Raw genomic sequence first — 12,674 nt, forward strand, 5'->3', positions numbered from 1 at the left:
GTCGGACAACCTGCTGGCAGCCAGAGGACGTCCTGGTAGGGGTCTGCCTGTTTCCACCCCGGAAGACTCGGACCTCAAGCCGATGGAGCTGGGTGGAGCCGCCGGCCGAGAAAGTGGAGGAGGACAGCGACAGTGCCACTCTGGTGGCACGAAGGGACAATCCACCACACGTCGTAGTCAACGTTCTTTTGGGCCTGGAGGCGGCAGGCAGGACACTCACGCATCACCCCATGTATCGAACACCCACACTTGTTCAGAGCCCTCTGTTGCGCTCTGTACCCTACCTATTCACTTTCCCGATCACATGGTAGTTCCCCAGTGTAAGGCGCTAGTCGATTCAGGCGCAGCTGGGAACTTTTTGGATAGGGCATTCGCACGCCGTCAAGGCATTTCATTGGTTCCCCTCTCCATTCCACGTCCCCTCAGAGCACTCGATAGTCGACCATTAGGGTCCGGATTTGTTACGGAAGTCACTATAGCACTCACCATGATCACCCAGGAGAATCATTTTGAGCAGGTGATTTTTTTTCGATTATTGAATCTCCTGCTTTCCCTGTGGTATTAGGTATCCCTTGGTTAGCACTCCACAACCCCACCTTCTCATGGCCACAGAGGGCTCTCACGGGGTGGTCGTGTGAGTGTCAGGGTAGGTGTCTAGATGTTTCCGATGGTGCAACCAAGTCCAGATAGTACCTCCACCGTGCGCATTCCCCCCGAATACCGTGATCTGGCGCAAGCGTTCTCTAAAACGCAGGCGACTAAGTTACTAACTCACCATGCGGGGGATTGCGCGATAAACCTCAGGGTAGACGCTGTACCTCCCAGGAGTCATATATACCCCCTGTCACAGGCGGAAACGGTGGCTATGGAGACATATGTCACCGAGTCCCTGCGTCAGGGGTATATACGTCCCTCCACTTCACCTGCCTCCTCGAGTTTCTTCTCTGTGAAGAAGAAGGACGGAGGTCTGCACCCGTGCATTGATTATCGACCACTGAACAGGGAGACGATAAGATTTAGTTATCCTCTCCCCCTCATTCCTTCAGTGATTGAATCAATGCATGGGGCGCGCTTCTTCATCAAATTAGATCTCAGGAGTGCGTACAACCTGGTGCGTATCCGAGAGGGGGATGAGTGGAAGACAGCATTCTGCACAACCACGGGGCATTATGAATACCTGGTGATGCCCTATGGTTTGATGAATGCTCCCTCAGTTTTCCAGTCCTTTGTGAACGAGGTGTTTCAGGACATGCTTGGTCGCGGTGTAGTGGTCTACATTGATGACATCCTGGTGTATTCCGCTACATGCGCCAAGCATGTGTCCCTGGTTCGCAAGGTGCTGGCCCGACTGTTGGAAAATGACCTTTATGCTAAGGCAGAGAAGTGTATGTTTTTCCAGCAGTCCGTCTCCTTCCTTGGATACCGCATTTCCACCTCAGGTGTGGAGATGGAGGGAGATTGCATTTCAGCCGTGTGTAAATGGCCGACTCCAACCACAGTTAAGGGGGTGCAGCGCTTCCTTGGCTTTGCCAACTACTATCGGAGGTTTATCCGGGGCTTTGGCAAGGTCACAGCTCCCATTACCTACCTGTTGAAGGGTGAACCGTCCCGGCTCCGCTGGTCTGCTGAGGCTGACCTGGCCTTCAGCAAACTGCGGGGTCTGTTCACCTCAGCCCCAGTACTGGCCCACCCTGATTCATCACTACCATTCGTAGTGGAGGTGGATGCGTCCGAGGTTGGGATAGGAGCTGTCCTGTCTCAATGCTTGGGTACGCCACCCAAGCTCCGCCCCTGTGCATTCTACAGCGTTGGTGATCGGGAGGTGTTGGCTGTTGTCCGAGCCTTGATCGTGTGGAGGCATTGGCTCGAAGCGGCAAAACACCCTTTCCTCGTCTGGACGGACCACCGTAACCTGGAGTACATCCAGGCAGCGAGGAGGCTGAATCCTCGCCAGGCCACGTGGGCCCTATTCTTCACCCGGTTTGATTTTACATTGTCATACATTCCGGGTACGAAGAACGTGAAGGCATACGCACTGTCCCGGCTGTATGACACAGAGGAGAGGCCCAGAGACAACACCCCCATACTCCTGGCCTCCTGCATTGTGGCCCCGGTAGTATGGGCGATGGACGCGGATATAGAGTAGGCATTACGCACAGATCCATCTCCACCGCAGTGTCCAGCTGGGCTGCAGTACGTGCCTGCTCTTATCCGTGATCGTCTGATCTTCTGGACACACACGTCACCCTCCTCTGGTCACCCAGGTATCGGTCGTACAGTGCACTGCCTGAGCGGAATGTACTGGTGGCCTACCTTGGCTAAGGACGTGAGGGTGTACTCCTGCTCGGTGTGTGCCCAGAGTAAGGCACCTAGGCACCTCCCAGCGGGTAAGCTACAACCGTTACCAGTTCCACAACGACCATGGTCTCACCTTAGCATTGATTTTCTGACTGATCTTCCCCTCTCCCAAGGTAACACCACCATCCTGGTCGCTGTGGACCGCTTCTCAAAGTCCTGCCGCCTCCTTCCACTGCCCGGTCTCCCCACAGCCCTGCAGACTGCGGAGGCCCTGTTTACTCACGTCTTCCGGCACTACGGGGTACCAGAGGATATAGTGTCTGACCGAGGTCCCCAGTTCATGGAACGTCTGGGGGTCTCGGTCAGCCTGACATCTGGGTTCCACCCCGAGAGTAATGGGCAGGTGGAACAGGTAAATCAGGACGTGGGTAGGTTCCTGCGGTCCTACTGCCAGGACCGGCCGGGGGAGTGGTCGGTGTTCTTGCCATGGGCAGAATATGCCCAGAACTCTCTCCGCCACTCCTCCACTAACCCAACTCCTTTCCAGTGTGTTCTAGGTTACCAACTGGTTCTGGCACCGTGGCCCCAGAGCCAGACCGAGGCTCCTGCGGTGGATGACTGGTTTCGGCGCGCGGAGGAGACGTGGGATGCTGCCCACGTTCACCTCCAACGCGCCGTGCGTCGTCAGAAGGCCAACGCTGACCGCCAACGCAGTGAGGCCCCCGTCTTTGTACCGGGGGATCGTGTCTGGCTCTCGACCTGGAATCTGCCCCTCCGCCTGCCTTGCCGGAAGGTGAGCCCGCGGTTTGTGGGGCCGTTCAAAGTCCTGAGGAGAGTCAACGAGGTCACATATATTAACCCCTCGTTTCATGTGTCTCTCCTCAGGCCGGTGGTAGCTGGTCCGCTCCAGGAGTCTGAGGAGCGGGAGGTCTCTCCACCTCCTCTGGTCATCGAGGGGGCCCCGGCGTACTCGGTCCGTTCCATCCTGGATTCGAGGCGTCAGGTGGGGGGCCTTCAGTACCTCGTGGAGTGGAAGGGGTACGGTCCGGAGGAACGGTGCTGGGTCCCGGTGAGGGATGTCCTCGATCCCTCCATGTTACGGGATTTCCACCGTCGCCATCCGGCTCGCCCTGCTCCGCGTCCTCCTGGCCGTCTCCGAGGCAGGGGGCGGCGCGCTGCTGGAGCCGCATGTCAAGGGGGGGGTACTGTCACGACTTCCGCCAAGGCTGCCTCCCCTCCTTGTTCGAGCAGGTTTCGGCGTTTGTCGTCACCGGCTTTCTAGCTGCTGCCGATCCATTTATCATCACTCCACTTGTCATGTCTAATTAATCACACACACCTGGTCCTTATCCCCAATTAGTCATTGTATAAGTGTTCCCTCTGCTTCCTTGTCTGTGTGGGTGATTGTTTGTAGTGAGCTGTGTGTAGCTCGGTTGAGCTAACCTTACCTTGTTGTTGCCAGGGTAGATATTTCCCCTGTGCCTGAGTTTTGTTGTCGCATGCTTGCGCAACTGTTTATCGACGGAATAAACTCTTTGGATGCGTATTACTCTCCTGCGCCTGACTCCTTCTATCACACGCATCACAGTAACATGTGAACCGCTGTGAAATGTATTTTCAATAACCAAAGATATTGTATTTTCATCTGTTTGAAGCTGGTGTACAAAACCAAAAGTAAAAGACACAAAAACGAAACTTAAGAACGGGAAGCATAGAAATAGTACAATAGAACAGATCTACTGCTTCTTATAACTGCTTTAAATAAGAATGACAGACCTATAACTCACATTTCTATGTTAATTTGGTTGGGTTGCCCAAAAGGTTACATATTGCAGTTTTAAGTTTACACTGAAAGTGTTTTTCCACCCCAAAAATTAATGAATATACAGTGGGGAAAAAAGTATTTAGTCAGCCACCAATTGTGCAAGTTCTCCCACTTAAAAAGATGAGAGAGGCCTGTAATTTTCATCATAGGTACCGCTCTGGTAAGAACAACGATCTGGCGCCGGTGGAGAGCCATGCCCAGGAATAAGTAGTGCAGGTTGATGAGAGAATAGGATGCAGCTGCGTAGGCAGGAATCACTGGAAACAACCCGCAGCTGCACAGGAGAGGCAGATCCTGAGCACGCCCCCTGATCCACTCCAGACACACCCACATAAAGGGGACAAACACACATACAGATACAACAGAAAAAGAGGGGACAAAACAAGGAGGAAGGGAAACAGAAAAGGGAGAGACAAGCTGCCCACATAACAGTACCCCCTCAATGGTCGCCACCTGGCGACCCACCAGGCCTGTCAGGGTTGTCGTGATGGAAGTCCGTGATCAGCTGAGGATCCAACACAAAAACGCTTAGGGACCCAAGACCTCTCCTCTGGTCCATAACCTTCCCAATCGACTAGGTATTGGAGACCCCTACCCCGCCTCCGAGAGTCCAGGAGCCTACTGACGGTGTAGGCCGGATGGTCGTCAATGAGGCGAACAGGTGGAGGTGGATCAGCCGAGCGGACACAAAAGGCTGGAGGACACAGGTTTCAGTTGGGAGACGTGGAAAGTAGGGTGTATCTTCATGGCTGAAGGCAACTTCAAACGAACCGTAGCGGGGTTAATGATGGACTCCACCACAAACGGACCCAGGTACCGAGGAGACAGCTTGCGTGATTTGGTACGAAGAGGTACGTTCTTAGATGACAGCCAAACCTCTTGACCAGGATGAAACACAGGTGCGGGAGTCCTGCTCCTATCCGCTGTTGTCTTGTTCCTGTCGGTGGTCCGGAAGCAATGCTTCCCGAGCGTCGCTCCACACTCTCTGGCAGCGGCGGAGGTTCTCCTGAACCGAAGGAACAGCCAATTCCTTCTCCTGAGCAGGAAACAGAGGGGGTTGATAACCCATGGTAACCTCGAAGGGTGAAAGACCGGTGGCAGAGGCGGTGAGGGGAGTTGTGGGCGTACTCTATCCAGGGCAGATGTTTGGCCCAGGATGATGGATGTTGAGCAGCCACACAACGAAGGGTTGCTTCGAGGTTTTGGTTGGCTCTTTCTGTTTGACCGTTGGTCTGGGGATGAAACCCTGAGGACAGACTAACGGAAGCACCCAAAGCAGAACAGAAAACCTTCCAAACACGGGAAGTAAACTGTGGGCCTCTATCAGATACGATGTCCACAGGTATTCCATGGGGACGGAATACATGTTGGACTAGGAGGTCCGCTGTCTCACTGGCAGACTGTAATTTTGGTAATGCTATATAGTGGACAGATTTAGAGAATCTGTCCACAATGGTAAGTATAGTATCATTACCTTCAGACTTGGGTAGGCCGGTGACAAAATCCATGGCAATGTGGGACCAGGGACGGCTGGGAACTGGGAGGGGTAGCAGCAGCCCCGGCGGGGACTGATGGGAGGCTTTGCCCCGAGCACAGGTTGAACAGGCTGCCACAAAAGCCCGAACGTCAGTTTCCATTGAAGGCCACCAAAAATGTCTCCTAAGCAGCGTCAACGTGCGTCTCATCCCAGGGTGACCAGCAAACGGGAGGTGTGAATCCACTGCAACACCTGAGACCGGACCGTCTCGGGAACAAAGAGTAGGTTGGGAGGTCCATCACCCGGTCCCGGGTCCGTGGCAAGTGCAGTCTTCACAAGAGACTCGATCTCCCACTGAACAGCCGCCACGACGCATGAGGAAGGCAGGACTGCCTCAGGCTCGCTGGTCTCCGAAGGGTCAGCAAACTGGCGGGACAAAGCATCTGGTTTAACATTTCTTGACCCCGGTCTGTATGTAAGAATAAAGTTAAACCTACTAAAAAACAGGGCCCATCTGGCTTGGCGTGAGTTGAGTCTCTTAGTGGCTTGGATGTAAGCCAAGTTTTTGTGGTCAGTCCAGACCACAAACGGCAGTTCTGCTCCATCCAGCCAGTGCCGCCATTCTTCCAGTGCAAGCTTGACCGCCAGCAGTTCCCGGTTTCCAACGTCGTAATTCCGTTCTGTGGGTGACAATTTCTTGGAGAAAAAAGCACAGGGGTGAAGCTTTTGGTCAGTGGGGAGCGCTGGGAGAGGACTGCTCCCACACCTGAGTCCGACGCGTCCACCTCCACAACAAACTGCAGAGAGGTATTGGGGTGTATCAACACGGGGAGGTGGAAAACAGTTCCTTCAAAACCCCTACCGCCTGCTCCGCCTCAGGGGACCACCGAAAAGGGACTTTAGGAGATGTGAGTCTTGTAAGGGGTGCCACCACTCTACTAAAACCCTTAATGAATCTACGGTAGAAGTTAGCAAAGCCCAAAAATCGTTGAAGTTGCTTACGGGTGGTGGGTGTGGGCCATTCCGTCACTGCCCGGATCTTCTCGGGGTCTGCCTTCACCTGCCCGCTCTCAATTATGAATCCAAGGAACGATGTAGACTGTTTGTGGAACTCACACTTCTCTGCTTTGACGTACAGCTTGTTCTCCAAGAGCCGTTGAAGGACTTGACGGACGTGTGACTCATGCTCCTCGGGTGACTTGGAAAAAACAAGAATATCATCCAGGTATACAAAGACAAAACGGTTCAAAAATCCCTAAGAACATCGTTCACCATGGCTTGAAAACCGCAGGGGCATTTGAAAGCCCAAAGGGCATGACCAAATACTCAAAATGTCCCAGTGGAGTGTTGAAAGCGGTTTTCCACTCATCTCCCTTTCGGATTCGGACAAGGTGATAAGCATTCCTGAGGTCGAGCTTGGAAAACACTGTGGCGCCATGCAGAGGTTCAAAAGCTGAGTTGATGAGTGGAAGGGGATACTTGTTTTTAACAGTTATGTTGTTTAAACCCCTGAAATCGATACAGGGGCGTAACGACTTGTCCTTCTTTTCCACGAAAAAGAAACCTGCACCCAAAGGAGACGTCGAGGGACGGATTATGCCCGAGACCAGAGAATCACCAATGTACTGCTCCATTGCCTCTCTTTCCGGTCGGGACAGATTGTATAACCGACTAGAGGGCAAGGGAGCACCAGGAAGCAGTTCAATAGGGCAATCATAAGGCCTATGTGGTGGTAGAGACAGAGCCTTGTCCTTACTGAAAACCTCCGCTAAGTCATGGTATTCTTTGGGGACAGATGACAGATCAAGAGGAGCTGAGGGAGGAGTTGGGTTACACTTAGTGGGGGGAACCGCTGACCTCAGGCACTCGGAATGGCAGTTAGTGCTCCAACTGAGAATGGTGTGACGTGTCCAATCAATTTGTGGGTTGTGAAGAGCCAACCAGGGGAAGCCAAGGATTAGGGAGGTAGCTGAGCCAGACATAACTCTTAGCTGAATGCTTTCACAATGATTGCCAGAAATCACTAGGGAAACGGGGGTGGTTTGATGAGTTATCTCCGCGAGGAGGCGCCCATCAAGGGCTGTGACCCGAATGGGGGTAGGTAGTGGCTCCATGGGGATACGAGCTTGTGTAACGAACTGGTGGCTAATAAAGTTATCTTCTGCACCTGAGTCTATGAGAGCTGAGAGTGGCAGGGAATGACTCTGGAAACGTAAGGTTACAGGTACTTGTAATCGGGGAATGATGGGTTCAGGATCTAACTCTGGGCTCGCAAGTAGACCCACCGTTACGAGCGAGCCTTGTCTTTTGGCCGCTTAGGGCATGTAGCCAGAATGTGTGTGGCGTCTCCACAGTACAGGCACTCACCCGCCTGGAGGCGCCGTTGCCGCTCTGCTGGAGGTAGTCGAGCTCGACCCACTTGCATAGGTTCCTCCTCTGTGCTCGGGATGGAATCAGGAACAAGAAGCTGCCGACTCCGGAGAGGCGAGACTCGAGTGGTTGAAGGCTGGGGAACTCGTCCTCCTAGATGTGGCCGATCGCCTCTCTCCCGACGCCTCTCCCGCAACCGATTGTCTAGCTTGATGGACAGGGAAACGAGAGAATGTAAATCATGTGGCTCATCACGAGCAGCCAGTTCATCCTTAATGGCTTCATTCAAACCGTTTAGAAATGCTCCTTGAAGTGCCACATTGTTCCACTTGGAGTCCGCTGCCAATGTCCAGAACTCAATAGAGTACTCTGCCACACTGTTAGAACCCTGCCTCAAATTAAAAAGTATCTTGGAGGAATTACCCACATGGTCAGGATGGTCAAAAACAGTCTTCAATTTAGCAGAGAAATCAGCAAAAGTCCATCCAGTCAAAGTTTGATCTGAGCACACAGCCTCAGCCCAAACCAGAGCTTTCCCTCTTAACAGCCCCAGAACATAATGTACCTTAGATGAATCAGTAGAAAACGACAGTGGTCTCTGCCGAAAAATCAAGTCACACTGAAGCAAAAATCCCCGGCACTTGTCCAATTCTCCATTGAACGGTTCAGGCGACGTGACAGGGGGTTCCCGACGGAACGAAGCCTGCCTAGTGTCCGAGGAAACAACTTGGGGTGCATCAAACTGGGGGTCAGAGAGAGATGGAGAACTGATAACAGACAATTTAGAGACGTGTGTAGTTAACTGAGTCACCTGGTTCAGCAGTTGATGATTATCTTCCACAAGAGTCCGAATCAACTGGTCATGCTGTCCTAGCAACGTTCCTTGAGCCTGGATAGCTTGTTGGAAGCTGTCTTTGTTTGCCCCGTGCTGTTTCTCTGTTGGGTCCATGGCCAGATCGTTCTGTTAGGCTATGGTTCAACCCAGCACTCAGAGAAACAACACGACAAAGGGAGTGGAAGAAACAAAAATATTTAATCAAAGTTAAAATTGTCTTAGTCCAAAAACAACTGAAGTAAAGGAACAGAGTGAGCTAGTCGGCTCCGGAGGAAGGAGAGGCTGAGGCAGGCAGGCAGGCAGGCAGGCAGGCAGACCGACAGGCAGGAAGGCAGGCAGGTTGGGAGATATGTCCGAAACTAAAGACAAAACAAACGACAGGTTAAGGAGAGTGGAGAGCCAGGCTGAAGACAAAGACAAAATAACTTTACTGGTGAGCCAAGTTACCGCTCTGGTAAGAACAACGATCTGGCGCCGGTGGAGAGCCATGCCCAGGAATAAGTAGTGCAGGTTGATGAGAGAATAGGATGCAGCTGCGTAGGCAGGAATCACTGGAAACAACCCGCAGCTGCACAGGAGAGGCAGATCCTGAGCACGCCCCCTGATCCACTCCAGACACACCCACATAAAGGGGACAAACACACATACAGATACAACAGAAAAAGAGGGGACAAAACAAGGAGGAAGGGAAACAGAAAAGGGAGAGACAAGCTGCCCACATAACAACCATCAGTAACACACTACGCCGCCAGGGACTCAAATCCTGCAGTGCCAGACGTGTCCCCCTGCTTAAGCCAGTACATGTCCAGGCCCGTCTGAGGTTTGCTAGAGTGCATTTGGATGATCCAGAAGAGGATTGGGAGAATGTCATATGGTCAGATGAAACCAAAATATAACTTTTTGGTAAAAACTCAACTCGTCGTGTTTGGAGGACAAAGAATGCTGAGTTGCATCCAAAGAACACCATACCTACTGTGAAGCATGGGGGTGGAAACATCATGCTTTGGGGCTGTTTTTCTGCAAAGGGACCAGGACGACTGATCTGTGTAAAGGAAAGAATGAATGGGGCCATGTATCGTGAGATTTTGAGTGAAAACCTCTTTCCATCAGCAAGGGCATTGAAGATGAAACTTGGCTGGGTCTTTCAGCATGACAATGATCGCAAACACACCACCCGGGCAACGAAGGAGTGGCTTCGTAAGAAGCATTTCAAGGTCCTGGAGTGGCCTAGCCAGTCTCCAGATCTCAACCCCATAGAAAATCTTTGGAGGGAGTTGAAAGTCCGTGTTGCCCATTGACAGCCCCAAAACATCACTGCTCTAGAGGAGATCTGCATGGAGGAATGGGCCAAAATACCAGCAACAGTGTGTTAAAACCTTGTGAAGACTTACAGAAAACGTTTGACCTGTGTCATTGCCAACAAAGGGTATATAACAAAGTATTGAGAAACTTTTGTTATTGACCAAATACTTATTTTCCACCATAATTTGCAAATAAATTCATTAAAAATCCTACAATGTGATTTTCTGGATTTTTTTTCTCATTTTGTCTGTCATAGTTGACGTGTACCTATGATGAAAATTACAGGCCTCTCTCATCTTTTTAAGTGGGAGAACTTGCACAATTGGTGGCTGACTAAATACTTTTTTCCCCCACTGTATATAATTATTTTAAATTAAATGTACACTTTGGAATTAGGAAAACGCTTAGGCAGCCCACCCAAGGATTTCAAAGGCAGAATAATCTCTGTATAGTAATAGTAACATCTCAAAAGAGCACGGATAGAGGAATCAATACAGACCCGGGTTCGATCCCGGGCTGTGTCGCGACCGGGAGACCCATGAGGCGGCGCACAATTGGCCCAGCGTCGTCCGGGTTAGGGGAGGGTTTGGCCGGCCGGGATGTTCATGTCCCATCGTGTTCCAGTTGTACGGTGTTTCCTCCAACACATTGGTTCGTCTGGTTTCCGGGTTAAGCAGCAGTGTGTCAAGAAGCAGTGCGGCTTGGCAGGGTCGTGTTTCGGAGGACGCATGGCTCTCGACCTTCGCCTCTCCCGAGTCTGTATGGGAGTTGCAGCAATGGGACAAGACTGTAACTACCAATTGGATATCACGAAATTGGGAGAAAAAAGGGGTAGAAAAAAAATAACGAGCGTCTGCTAAATGACTAAAATGTAACATTTAAATTAATGAATATTATGTCCAAATCATCATCGGTCATTGTTTTCTGTCTCTGAGCTTCTGTTGAGATTTATGAAGGAGTGAGAGACTTGTGAAATCTGCAATCATTAATGTGTTAATGTGCTATGTCTTAGCACATTATGTTGTGTAGAGAATGTTGTGTAGAGTGCACTGCAGTCCCAATGTTCAGTATAGGCCTTGACCCATCTCACCGATGGCTGGCAAGTCCCCCGGGCCGTTCCTGAACTGTGACTGGAGGTTTCAATGAGTTCCCCAACCCGGCCGCCCACGCCCTGCACACCACCTGTGTAGAGCTGATGGCCCTGGCAGTGCCCCGCAAGGACGTTGGCAATGCCCTGCTCAGCGTCGTCCTCAAGAGGTCAGCATGGGGTCAAGGCTCGTAGGTCAAACAGGGGCCGCTAACCAACCATTGAGAGTGGGAGAAGTCTGAGAACGGGCTCTAGGCTATATAAAAAAATCAACAAAAAAATAATATATATATATTCTGACTGCACTGCCCTGTTGATGCATGTGTAAAGTCTGTATTATTATGCAGAAGCCCTTGTGTGAGGAATGGATGATGAGTCATCTTGAAGTGTTGCTGAGTCACTGCAGTGTGTTAGTTTTCTGCAGAGCTTAATTAGACCTGTGTGCCCCTCTAGATGACAGTGTTTTTATCTGTTTGGTGTCTGTTTGGTGTTATGTTGTGTGTTGATTGGCCTTCTGATGTCATGTGCCCTCTAACAGCCAACCGCTGGTGCCTCGGGAGAATATAACTGCCTGGATGAACGCTATCGGCCTGATGATCACCGCCTTGCCTGTAATATTATTCTCTGTCCGCACACACACACACACACACTAGCATAAAGGCTTTGTTACAGATCATCAAAATATTGCGCCAGGAATCTGTAGTTCACGGCATACAGCAAACTTGTTTTTCCCATTCGCACGATCAAGTTTCGACTATCCATGAAAGACAAGGTCCATAAATTGTGATCTTTTAGGGCTCACAGTGAAATTCTGGGCAGCTAGACAAGAGTGACAGCTTTACCCAAATAAACATCTACTTCATCCGTCCTCCAGACTTCTGTCTGGAAGCGTCTCTAAAGTCTGAAAAGTGAGCTTAACGTTGTGTGTATGTGTGTTTTCCTCTCTAGGAGCCTTACAGGGTGGTCGAGCAGGACCGTATCGTGAGTGTGCTGGGCAGCCCGTGCCTCACATCAGAGACTGAGTGGGTGGGGTACTCCTTCGCACTGCTGGACTTCACCGCCTGCTACCAGTCCTACTCTGAGATGTACTGCAGCTACGTGCTGGCCCTGGTCCACGCCATCTGGCACCACTCCAGCATCGGACAGCTCTCCCTCATTCCCAAGTAAGACTCACCAGTAGCCCCCTGATTAAATGTTCTCCACCCCTCTAGTCCTGGTCCACCAGCAGCCCCCTGATTAGCTGTTCTCCACCCCTCTAGTCCTGGTCCACCAGCAGCCCCCTGATTAGCTGTTCTCCACCCCTCTAATCCTGGTACCAGCAGCTCTCTGAACTCTCAGCCCAACTGTCCTCTACCCCTCCAGCCTGGTCCTGTCTCTCACCACTAGGTCTGCTCCTAACTCTCCTCACGAAGTCAGGCCCACCAGCAGCCCAGCCTGGATTAACTGTCCTCCAGTCATGAGGTACGTCCCAATTACAGTG

The 12,674-nt window shown here is 51.5% G+C and overlaps 1 pseudogene; it reads left to right on the forward strand.

Annotated features, from left to right (window-relative positions):
• Positions 1 to 12,361, forward strand: part of LOC121552154 — a 49,230-nt pseudogene extending 36,869 nt beyond the window's left edge.
• Positions 12,362 to 12,674: the final 313 nt, after the last annotated feature.

The sequence above is a fragment of the Coregonus clupeaformis genome, chromosome 36, assembly GCF_020615455.1.
Source record: "Coregonus clupeaformis isolate EN_2021a chromosome 36, ASM2061545v1, whole genome shotgun sequence".
Classification (NCBI taxonomy): Eukaryota; Metazoa; Chordata; class Actinopteri; order Salmoniformes; family Salmonidae; genus Coregonus; species Coregonus clupeaformis.